This window comes from Solea solea, chromosome 1 (genome assembly GCF_958295425.1).
Source record: "Solea solea chromosome 1, fSolSol10.1, whole genome shotgun sequence".
Classification (NCBI taxonomy): domain Eukaryota; kingdom Metazoa; phylum Chordata; class Actinopteri; order Pleuronectiformes; family Soleidae; genus Solea; species Solea solea.
In genome coordinates this window covers 43,142,587-43,154,324 of record NC_081134.1, presented here as the reverse complement: position 1 = coordinate 43,154,324, position 11,738 = coordinate 43,142,587, and positions in this window count along the sequence as shown.

The following is an 11,738-nucleotide window of genomic DNA, read 5'->3' as shown; positions in this document are numbered from 1 at the left end:
TTTTTAACATGACACTAGGGCAGGTTAATATACGCTCTTTTCTCTCCCTCATATGCTCACCACACTGGGTAGAGAGGAGGAAAAGAATTGTGGCAAGGTTCATAAATGGAGGAGGAAGGTATTATTCAGTTTTTTTTTTTCCCCATTCATTCCCATTTCCTCTGTGTCCTTTCACCTCGACTTTTCAGTCTGCTGCGTGGCCACTTCCGGAAAATCTGAATCACCAGTGCGAGCGACTTTCAGCCGTGACTCATTAGCAAGGTCTCGTTGACCTCATCGACCTATGTCATGACCGCCATGACCAGATAATAGTCAGGATGATGGTCGGTTTTGTTTCACTCCCTCTCAGTGCTGTGTTTCACTTGACACGTAGATTTATGTCTTTGCACAATGTGTGATTTTGTTTTTTTGGTTTTTTCTTTTTTAATGCAGCTAAATGTTTATGTTCATTATGATCATGACTGTGTTCTGACACTGATGATTTCTCTGGAGGGAGTCGAAGTTTGCCAACGTCAAGGCTCAGTCAGTGGTCGGATCTAAGTTGTGAGAGTGACATCTAGTGGTGCTCTCTTGTCTTGGTTTTACAGTTCTGATTCTGTAATGGGAAGTTTATGAGGTCCAGTAAGAAAACAGTCTGTCAGACTGAGGTGTGAGTCGGGTTTTACACAGACAAGATCTTAGAACCTGATCCGTGTGTGACCCCCTTTTTCACACTATTGGTACTCAGTTCTCTCACATCTCTCAATTTATTTCTTATTTTAAGAATTGTTCTATAGGAATAAATATTTTACTATATTCATATTTATAATATTGATAGAAAGAGTCAAAAACTAGTTTGTTTATTCAGGGCGAGTTGAGCATGGTTTGGGAGAAATTGTTTCATCCTTGTTTGATAACAATCTGGCTGATTTAAAAAAAAAAAGAAAATTAAAATCAGAGTACAATCACCTGATGTGTGAATTATTGTCTCTATTTCAGAACACCATGTTTTTACAATAGCCAACACACTTGGAAGGACGACATACAACTTATACTTAACTACAACTAATAAATGTTGCTAAATACACACTGTACCTTTATAGATTCTAAAGATTCAGGTACAGGACATGTCACAAATGCTCAAATAAGAATGACAAAATTTAAAAAATGTAAATATAAGTTAGAATAATGGTCATAAAACCTGTTATTAGTTATCAGTTATTATGGAATTAGTGTTAAAACATAAATCCCACAAAAGATGTACAATTTAATCAGCAAACTAAAATCTGTGGGGCTCATCCATATTGGCAAAGATCAGGTTTCCTGTAAATCTTGTCTGTGTATTACAACCGAGAGATTCATATTTTGTCTTACATAACATCATACATAACGTTGTCTGTGCGCCATGTCTTTGTAATGGGTTGAATTAGCCACGACAACAGATTTACACGTGTATTTTGAGAGATATAGAATATTAGGCAGGTCTGAATGACAATATAGTATCTGTGAGTGTACATATGTAAAATAAATGTATAAAGGATGTTGACAAAGATGTGAAAGAGGTCCTAAAATGTCTAATTATCATGTAAATTAAAGTATATGAGGAATTGCTGCTACGGTCTGTAAATTGCACTTCAGTAACAATTAAAAAGTGAATGTTTGTACTGTATATGTGAATAAAATCAAGAAATCTTGTAATTTTACCTCAACTTGACAGTTTTCTTTATTGGTGTGGTTTTGACATCACTTGACATTGACTGTTATGTAGTATCTGTCCTCATAACAAATGATATTGGGCCATTTTAACGTCATGATCAGCTCCCTGTATAGACAGCGCTGACCCTCAGGAGCATCCAGTCAAATATTAAAGAGGCCTCTCCCTCTTCCTACTTCTCCCAGGGGAAATCCATGGGGAAGTGGTTATCTCTGTTAGGCTCGGTGGCAGGTGTCATACAGACCAGCCACCAAATTAGCCTGGAGGAAGAATGAAGCGAAGAAGAAGAGGAGGTGAGGGGAGTGTGAGGTGTGCCTCCACAACAGCATCACACCCCCCTCCCCTTCCCCCCAAGGACATTGAGACAGTTGTGTGCTCCATTGTTAACATCATAATTGACAATTTGCTGCAGTGGCTGGTGACAAGCATAAAGAAGGCAAAGTAAAACTCTGTAAACTATTCTTACAATCATGACTCTCTATATTTTACTACTTCTTATTTTATGACATTTTGAGGCCTTACTTTACTACAACCATTTATATGCCCCAGTATACTATGACCATTGTTATGCCTTTCTGTATTAGGACTATTTTCGGGCCTTACTGTACCGTGACCATTTTTATGCATTACCATATTATGACTATTTTTATGCCTCTCTATACTATGACAATTTGAATGCCTTACTTACTATGGCCATTTTAATGCCTTACCATACTATGACCATTTCTATGCGTTACTAAACTATGACCATTTTATGCTGTTCAATACTATGACCATTTCTATACTTTACTGTACTATGACATTTATATGCCTTACTGTACTACACCACTTCTCAAATCCCCTGGGGGGTGGGGCAGTGAGGTGTCAGGGGGGCGTTAGAGGCAGGGCGGGACAATTCATACAGTGGTTTATACAGATGAATAAATAAATATTATCATTTAGTTCTAGTATTTCAATTCAGGGGGTATTTCTGTCCTCTGGGGGGGGCATGATAGAAAATAATTAAGATACACTGGTATAGTATGTATCGTCCAAAATCAACTAAAAAAGTCATAAGATAGTATGTCGTCCAAAATAACCTAAAAAAGTCATAGTATAGAATGTTGTCCAAAATGTGACGAAAATGTCGTACTAGTATATTGTCCAAAATGTGACAAAAAAGTCATACTGTAGTATGTCGTCCAAAATGTGACAAAAAAGTCATACTATAGTATGTCGTCCAAAATGTGACAAAAAAGTCATAGTATAGTATGTCGTCCAAAATGTGACAAAAAAGTCATAGGTTACTATGTCGTCCAAAATGTGACAAAAAAGTCATACTATAGTATGCCGTCCAAAATGTGACAAAAAAGTCATACTATAGTATGTCGTCCAAAATGTGACAAAAAAGTCATAGGTTAGTATGTCGTCCAAAATGTGACAAAAAAGTCATAGGTTAGTATGTCGTCCAAAATGTGACAAAAAAGGCATAGGTTAGTATGTCTTCCAAAATGTGACAAAAAAGTCATAGGTTACTATGTCGTCCAAAATGTGACAAAAAAGTCATAGTATAGTATGTCGTCCAAAATGTGACAAAAAAGTCATAGGTTAGTATGTCGTCCAAAATGTGACAAAAAAGTCATAGGTTAGTATGTCGTCCAAAATGTGACAAAAAAGTCATACTATAGTATGTCGTCCACAATGTGACAAAAATGTCATAGGTTAGTATGTCGTCCAAAATGTGAAAAAAAAGTCATAGTATAGTATGTCGTCCAAAATGTGACAAAAAAGTCATAGGTTAGTATGTCGTCCAAAATGTGAAAAAAAAGTCATAGGTTAGTATGTCTTCCAAAATGTGACAAAAAAGTCATAGGTTACTATGTCGTCCAAAATGTGAAAAAAAAGTCATACTATAGTATGTCGTCCAAAATGTGACAAAAAAGTCATAGGTTAGTATGTCGTCCAAAATGTGAAAAAAAAGTCATAGGTTACTATGTCGTCCAAAATGTGACAAAAAAGTCATAGGTTACTATGTCGTCCAAAATGTGACAAAAAAGTCATAGGTTAGTATGTCTTCCAAAATGTGACAAAAAAGTCATAGTACTGTATGTCATCCAAAATGTGAAAAAAAAGTCATAGGTTACTATGTCGTCCAAAATGTGACAAAAAAGTCATAGGTTAGTATGTCGTCCAAAATGTGACAAAAAAGTCATAGGTTAGTATGTCGTCCAAAATGTGAAAAAAAAGTCATACTATAGTATGTCGTACAAAATGTGAAAAAATGTCATGGGTTAGTATGTCGTCCAAAATGTGACAAAAAAGGCATAGGGTAGTATTTCTTCCAAAATGTGACAAAGAAGTCATAGGTTAGTATGTCTTCCAAAATGTGACAAAAAAGTCATAGGTTAGTATGTCGTCCAAAATGTGACAAAAAAGTCATACTATAGTATGTCGTCCACAATGTGACAAAAATGTCATAGGTTAGTATGTCGTCCAAAATGTGACAAAAAAGTCATAGGTTACTATGTAGTCCAAAATGTGAAAAAAAAGTCATAGGTTAGTATGTCGTCCAAAATGTGAAAAAAAAGTCATAGGTTAGTATGTCTTCCAAAATGTGACAAAAAAGTCATAGGTTACTATGTCGTCCAAAATGTGAAAAAAAAGTCATACTATAGTATGTCGTCCAAAATGTGAAAAAAAAGTCATAGGTAAGTATGTCTTCCAAAATGTGACAAAAAAGTCATAGGTTACTATGTCGTCCAAAATGTGACAAAAAAGTTATAGTATAGTATGTCGTCCAAAATGTGACAAAAAAGTCATAGGTTAGTATGTCGTCCAAAATGTGACAAAAAAGTCATAGTATAGTATGTCGTCCAAAATGTGACAAAAAAGTCATAGGTTAGTATGTCGTCCAAAATGTGAAAAAAAAGTCATAGGTTAGTATGTCTTCCAAAATGTGACAAAAAAGTCATAGGTTACTATGTCGTCCAAAATGTGAAAAAAAAGTCATACTATAGTATGTCGTCCAAAATGTGACAAAAAAGTCATAGGTTAGTATGTCGTCCAAAATGTGAAAAAAAAGTCATAGGTTAGTATGTCGTCCAAAATGTGAAAAAAAAGTCATAGGTTAGTATGTCTTCCAAAATGTGACAAAAAAGTCATAGGTTACTATGTCGTCCTAAATGTGACAAAAAAGTCATAGTATAGTATGTCGTCCAAAATGTGACAAAAATGTCATAGGTTAGTATGTCGTCCAAAATGTGACAAAAAAGTCATAGTATAGTATGTCGTCCAAAATGTGACAAAAATGTCATAGGTTAGTATGTCGTCCAAAATGTGAAAAAAAAGTCATAGTATAGTATGTCGTCCAAAATGTGACAAAATAGTCATAGGTTACTATGTTGTCCAAAATGTGACAAAAATGTCATAGGTTAGTATGTCGTCCAAAATGTGACAAAAAAGTCATAGTATAGTATGTGGTCCAAAATGTGACAAAAATGTCATAGTATAGTATGTCGTCCAAAATGTGACAAAAATGTCATAGGTTAGTATGTCGTCCAAAATGTGACAAAAACGTCATAGGTTAGTATGTCGTCCAAAATGTGAAAAAAAAGTCATACTATAGCATGTCGTACAAAATGTGAAAAAATGTCATGGGTTAGTATGTCGTCCAAAATGTGACAAAAAAGTCATAGGTTAGTATGTCTTCCAAAATGTGACAAAGAAGTCATAGGTTAGTATGTCGTCCAAAATGTGACAAAAAAGTCATACTATAGTATGTCGTCCAAAATGTGAAAAAAAAGTCATAGGTTAGTATGTCTTCCAAAATGTGACAAAAAAGTCATAGGTTACTATGTCGTCCAAAATGTGAAAAAAAAGTCATACTATAGTATGTCGTCCAAAATGTGACAAAAAAGTCATAGGTTAGTATGTCATCCAAAATGTGAAAAAAAAGTCATAGGTTAGTATGTCGTCCAAAATGTGAAAAAAAAGTCATAGGTTAGTATGTCTTCCAAAATGTGACAAAAAAGTCATAGGTTACTATGTCGTCCTAAATGTGACAAAAAAGTCATAGTATAGTATGTCGTCCAAAATGTGACAAAAATGTCATAGGTTAGTATGTCGTCCAAAATGTGACCAAAAAGTCATAGTATAGTATGTCGTCCAAAATGTGAAAAAAAAGTCATACTATAGTATGTCGTCCAAAATGTGACAAAAAAGTCATAGGTTAGTATGTCGTCCAAAATGTGAAAAAAAAGTCATAGGTTAGTATGTCGTCCAAAATGTGAAAAAAAAGTCATGGGTAAGTATGTCTTCCAAAATGTGACAAAAAAGTCATAGGTTAGTATGTCGTCCAAAATGTGACAAAAAAGTCATAGGTTAGTATGTCTTCCAAAATGTGACAAAAATGTCATAGGTTAGTATGTCGTCCAAAATGTGACAAAAAAGTCATAGTATAGTATGTCGTCCAAAATGTGACAAAAAAGTCATAGGTTAGTATGTCGTCCAAAATGTGAAAAAAAAGTCATAGGTTAGTAAGTCTTCCAAAATGTGACAAAAAAGTCATAGGTTACTATGTCGTCCAAAATGTGAAAAAAAAGTCATACTATAGTATGTCGTCCAAAATGTGACAAAAAAATCATAACGTATGTCGTCCAAAATGTGAAAAAAAAGTCATAGGTTAGTATGTCGTCCAAAATGTGAAAAAAAAGTCATAGGTTAGTATGTCTTCCAAAATGTGACAAAAAAGTCATAGGTTACTATGTCGTCCTAAATGTGACAAAAAAGTCATAGTATAGTATGTCGTCCAAAATGTGACAAAAATGTCATAGGTTAGTATGTCGTCCAAAATGTGACAAAAAAGTCATAGTATAGTATGTCGTCCAAAATGTGACAAAAATGTCATAGGTTAGTATGTCGTCCAAAATGTGAAAAAAAAGTCATAGGTTACTATGTTGTCCAAAATGTGACAAAAATGTCATAGGTTAGTATGTCGTCCAAAATGTGACAAAAAAGTCATAGTATAGTATGTCGTCCAAAATGTGACAAAAATGTCATAGTATAGTATGTCGTCCAAAATGTGACAAAAATGTCATAGGTTAGTATGTCGTCCAAAATGTGACAAAAAAGTCACAGGTTAGTATGTCGTCCAAAATGTGAAAAAAAGTCATAGGTTAGTATGTCGTCCAAAATGTGACAAAAAAGTCATAGGTTAGTATGTCGTCCAAAATGTGAAAAAAAAGTCATACTATAGTATGTCGTACAAAATGTGAAAAAATGTCATGGGTTAGTATGTCGTCCAAAATGTGACAAAAAAGTCATAGGTTACTATGTCGTCCAAAATGTGAAAAAAAAGTCATAGGTTAGTATGTCGTCCAAAATGTGAAAAAAAAGTCATAGTATAGTATGTCGTCCAAAATGTGACAAAAATGTCATAGTATAGTATGTCGTCCAAAATGTGACAAAAATGTCATAGGTTAGTATGTCGTCCAAAATCACATAAAAAAGTCATAGGTTAGTATGTCGTCCAAAATGTGACAAAAATGTCATCGTCGTAGTATGACTTTTTTGTTTTTTTCAAAGAATATTTTTTGGGCTTTTAATGCCTGCAATCATTAGTTCAGTGCCGAGACAGGAAATGGGGAATGACAAGCAAGAAAGGTCTGCTGAATGTGGGATTTGAACTTAGGCTGTCTTTGAAGAGGAATGTAATCCCAACACAAGATGGGAGCTCTACCAGGTGAGCTAAACCCTAAGCTCTCTCATCAATGCGACAAAACACTCATGTCGTCCAAAATGTGACAAAAAAGTCATAGGTTAGTATGTCGTACAAAATGTGACAAAAAAGTCATAGGTTAGTATGTCGTCCAAAATGTGACAAAAAAGTCATAGGTTAGTATGTCGTCCAAAATGTGAAAAAAAAGTCATAGGTTAGTATGTCGTCCAAAATGTGACAAAAAAGTCATAGGTTAGTATGTCGTCCAAAATGTGACAAAAAAGTCATAGGTTACTATGTCGTCCAAAATGTGAAAAAAAAGTCATAGGTTAGTATGTCGTCCAAAATGTGACAAAAAAGTCATAGGTTAGTATGTCGTCCAAAATGTGAAAAAAAAGTCATAGGTTAGTATGTCGTCCAAAATGTGACAAAAAAGTCATAGGTTAGTATGTCTTCCAAAATGTGACAAAAAAGTCATAGGTTACAATGTCGTCCAAAATGTGAAAAAAAAGTCATTGTATAGTATGTCGTCCAAAATGTGAAAAAAAGTCATAGGTTTGTATGTCGTCCAAAATGTGAAAAAAAAGCTTTGGTTAGTATGTCTTCCAAAATGTGACAAAAAAGCCATAGTATAGTATGTCGTCCAAAATGTGACAAAATGTAATAGGTTAGTATGTCGTCCAAAATGTGAAAAAAAAGTCATAGTATAGTATGTCGTCCAAAATGCGACAAAAATGTAATAGGTTAGTATGTCGTCCACAATGTGACAAAAAAGTCATCGGTTACTATGTCGTCCAAAATGTGACAAAAAAGTCATACTATAGTATGTCGTCCAAAATGTGACAAAAAAAGTCATAGGTTACTATGTCGTACAAAATGTAAAAAATAGTCATGGGTTAGTATGTCGTCCAAAATGTGACAAAAAAGTCATACTATAGTATGTCGTCCAAAATGTGACAAAAAAGTCATAGTATAGTATGTCGTCCAAAATGTGACAAAAAAGTCATTATGTCACCAAAATGTGACAAAAATTTCATCGTATAGTATGACTTTCTTGTTTTTTTCAAAGAATATTTTTTGGGCTTTTAATGCCTGAAGTCATTAGTTTAGTGCCGAGACAGGAAATGTGGAATGACAAGCAAGAAATAGCTGCTCAATGTGGGATTTGAATTTAGGCTGTCTGTGAGGAGGAATGTAACCCCAACATAAGGTGGCAGCTCTACCAGGTGAGCTAAACCCTGAGCCCTCTCATCAATGCGACAAAACACTCATGTCGTCCAAAATGTGACAAAAAGTCATAGTATAGTATGTCGTCCAAAATGTGACAAAAATGTCATAAGTTAGTACTTCGTCCAAAATGTGACAAAAAAGTCATAAGTTAGTATGTCGTCCAAAATGTGACAAAAAAGTCATACTGTAGTATGTCTTTCAAAATGTGACAAAAAAGTCATTGTATAGTATGTTGTCCAAAATGTGACAAAAAAGTCATAGGTTAGTATGTCGTCCAAAATGTGACAAAAAAGTCATACAATAGTATGTCGTCCAAAATGTGACAAAAAAGTCATAGGTTAGTATGTCGTCCAAAATGTGACAAAAAAGTCATAGGTTAATATGTCGTCCAAAATGTGACAAAAAAGTCATTGTATAGTATGTTGTCCAAAATGTGACAAAAAAGTCATAGGTTAGTATGTCTTCCAAAATGTGACAAAAAAGTCATAGGTTAGTATGTCTTCCAAAATGTGACAAAAAAGTCATAGGTTAGTATGTCTTCCAAAATGTGACAAAAAAGTCATAGGTTAGTATGTCGTCCAAAATGTGACAAAAATGTCATAGGTTAGTATGTCGTCCAAAATGTGAAAAAAAGTCATAAGTCAGTATGTCGTCCAAAATGTGAAAAAAATGTCATAGGTCAGTATGTTGTCCAAAATGTGAAAAAAAAGTCATAGTATAGTATGTCGTCCAAAATATGACAAAAAAGTCATAGGTTAGTATGTCGTCCAAAATGTGACAAAAAACTCATAGGTTAGTATGTCGTCCAAAATGTGACCAAAAAGTCATAGGTTAGTATGTCTTCCAAAATGTGACAAAAAAGTCATACTATAGTATGTCGTCCAAAATGTGACAAAAAAGTCATACTATAGTATGTCGTCCAAAATGTGACAAAAAAGTCATACTATAGTATGTCGTCCAAAATGTGACCAAAAAGTCATAGGTTAGTATGTCGTCCAAAATGTGACCAAAAAGTCATAGGTTAGTATGTCGTCCAAAATGTGACAAAAAAGTCATAGGTTAGTATGTCGTCCAAAATGTGACAAAAAAGTCATAGTATAGTATGTCGTCCAAATTCCTGCAAAAAGTCATAGTATAGTATGTCGTCCAAAATGTGACAAAAATGTCATAAGTTAGTATGCCGTCCAAAATGTGACAAAAAAGTCATAGGTTAGTATGTCGTCCAAAATGTGAAAAAAAAGTCATACTGTAGTATGTCGTACAAAATGTGAAAAAATGTCATGGGTTAGTATGTCGTCCAAAATGTGACAAAAAAGTCATACAATAGTATGTCGTACAAAATGTGAAAAAATGTCATGGGTTAGTATGTCGTCCAAAATATGACAAAAAAGTCATACAATAGTATGTCGTCCAAAATGTGACAAAAAAGTCATAGGTTAGTATGTCGTCCAAAATGTGACAAAAAAGTCATAGGTTAATATGTCGTCCAAAATGTGACAAAAAAGTCATTGTATAGTATGTTGTCCAAAATATGACAAAAAAGTCATAGGTTAGTATGTCGTCCAAAATCACATAAAAAAGTCATAGTATAGTATGTCGTCCAAAATGTGACAAAAAAGTCATAGGTTAATATGTCGTCCAAAATGTGACAAAAAAGTCATTGTATAGTATGTTGTCCAAAATGTGAAAAAAAAGTCATAGGTTAGTATGTCTTCCAAAATATGACAAAAAAGTCATACTATAGTATGTCGTCCAAAATGTGACAAAAAAGTCATAGGTTAGTATGTCGTCCAAAATGTGACAAAAAAGTCATAGGTTAATATGTCGTCCAAAATGTGACAAAAAAGTCATTGTATAGTATGTTGTCCAAAATGTGACAAAAAAGTCATAGGTTAGTATGTCGTCCAAAATCACATAAAAAAGTCATAGTATAGTATGTCGTCCAAAATGTGACAAAAAAGTCATACAATAGTATGTCGTCCAAAATGTGACAAAAAAGTCATAGGTTAGTATGTCGTCCAAAATGTGACAAAAAAGTCATAGGTTAATATGTCGTCCAAAATGTGACAAAAAAGTCATTGTATAGTATGTTGTCCAAAATGTGACAAAAAAGTCATAGGTTAGTATGTCGTCCAAAATGTGACCAAAAAGTCATAGGTTAGTATGTCGTCCAAAATGTGACAAAAAAGTCATAGGTTAGTATGTCGTCCAAAATGTGACAAAAAAGTCATAGTATAGTATGTCGTCCAAATTCCTGCAAAAAAGTCATAGTATAGTATGTCGTCCAAAATGTGACAAAAATGTCATAAGTTAGTATGCCGTCCAAAATGTGACATAAAAGTCATAGGTTAGTATGTGGTCCAAAATGTGAAAAAAAAGTCATACTGTAGTATGTCGTACAAAATGTGAAAAAATGTCATGGGTTAGTATGTCGTCCAAAATGTGACAAAAAAGTCATACAATAGTATGTCGTACAAAATGTGAAAAAATGTCATGGGTTAGTATGTCGTCCAAAATGTGACAAAAAAGTCATTGTATAGTATGTTGTCCAAAATGTGACAAAAAAGTCATAGGTTAGTATGTCTTCCAAAATGTGACAAAAAAGTCATACTATAGTATGTCGTCCAAAATGTGACAAAAAAGTCATAGTATAGTATGTCGTCCAAATTCCTGCAAAAAAGTCATAGTATAGTATGTCGTCCAAAATCACATAAAAAAGTCATAGTATGGTTTGTTGTCCAAAATCATGCAAAAAAGTCATATTATAGTATGTCGTCCAAATTCCTGCAAAAAAGTCATAGTATAGTATGTCGTCCAAAATGTGACAAAAATGTCACAAGTTAGTATGTCGTCCAAAATGTGACAAAAAAGTCATACTATAGTATGTCGTACAAAATGTGAAAAAATGTCATGGGTTAGTATGTCGTCCAAAATGTGACAAAAAAGTCATAGTATAGTATGTCGTCCAAAATGTGACAAAAAAGTCATACAATAGTATGTCGTCCAAAATGTGACAAAAAAGTCATAGGTTAGTATGTCGTCCAAAACGTGACAAAAAAGTCATAGGTTAGTATGTCGTCCAAAATGTGACAAAAAAGTCATTGTATAGTATGTTGTCCA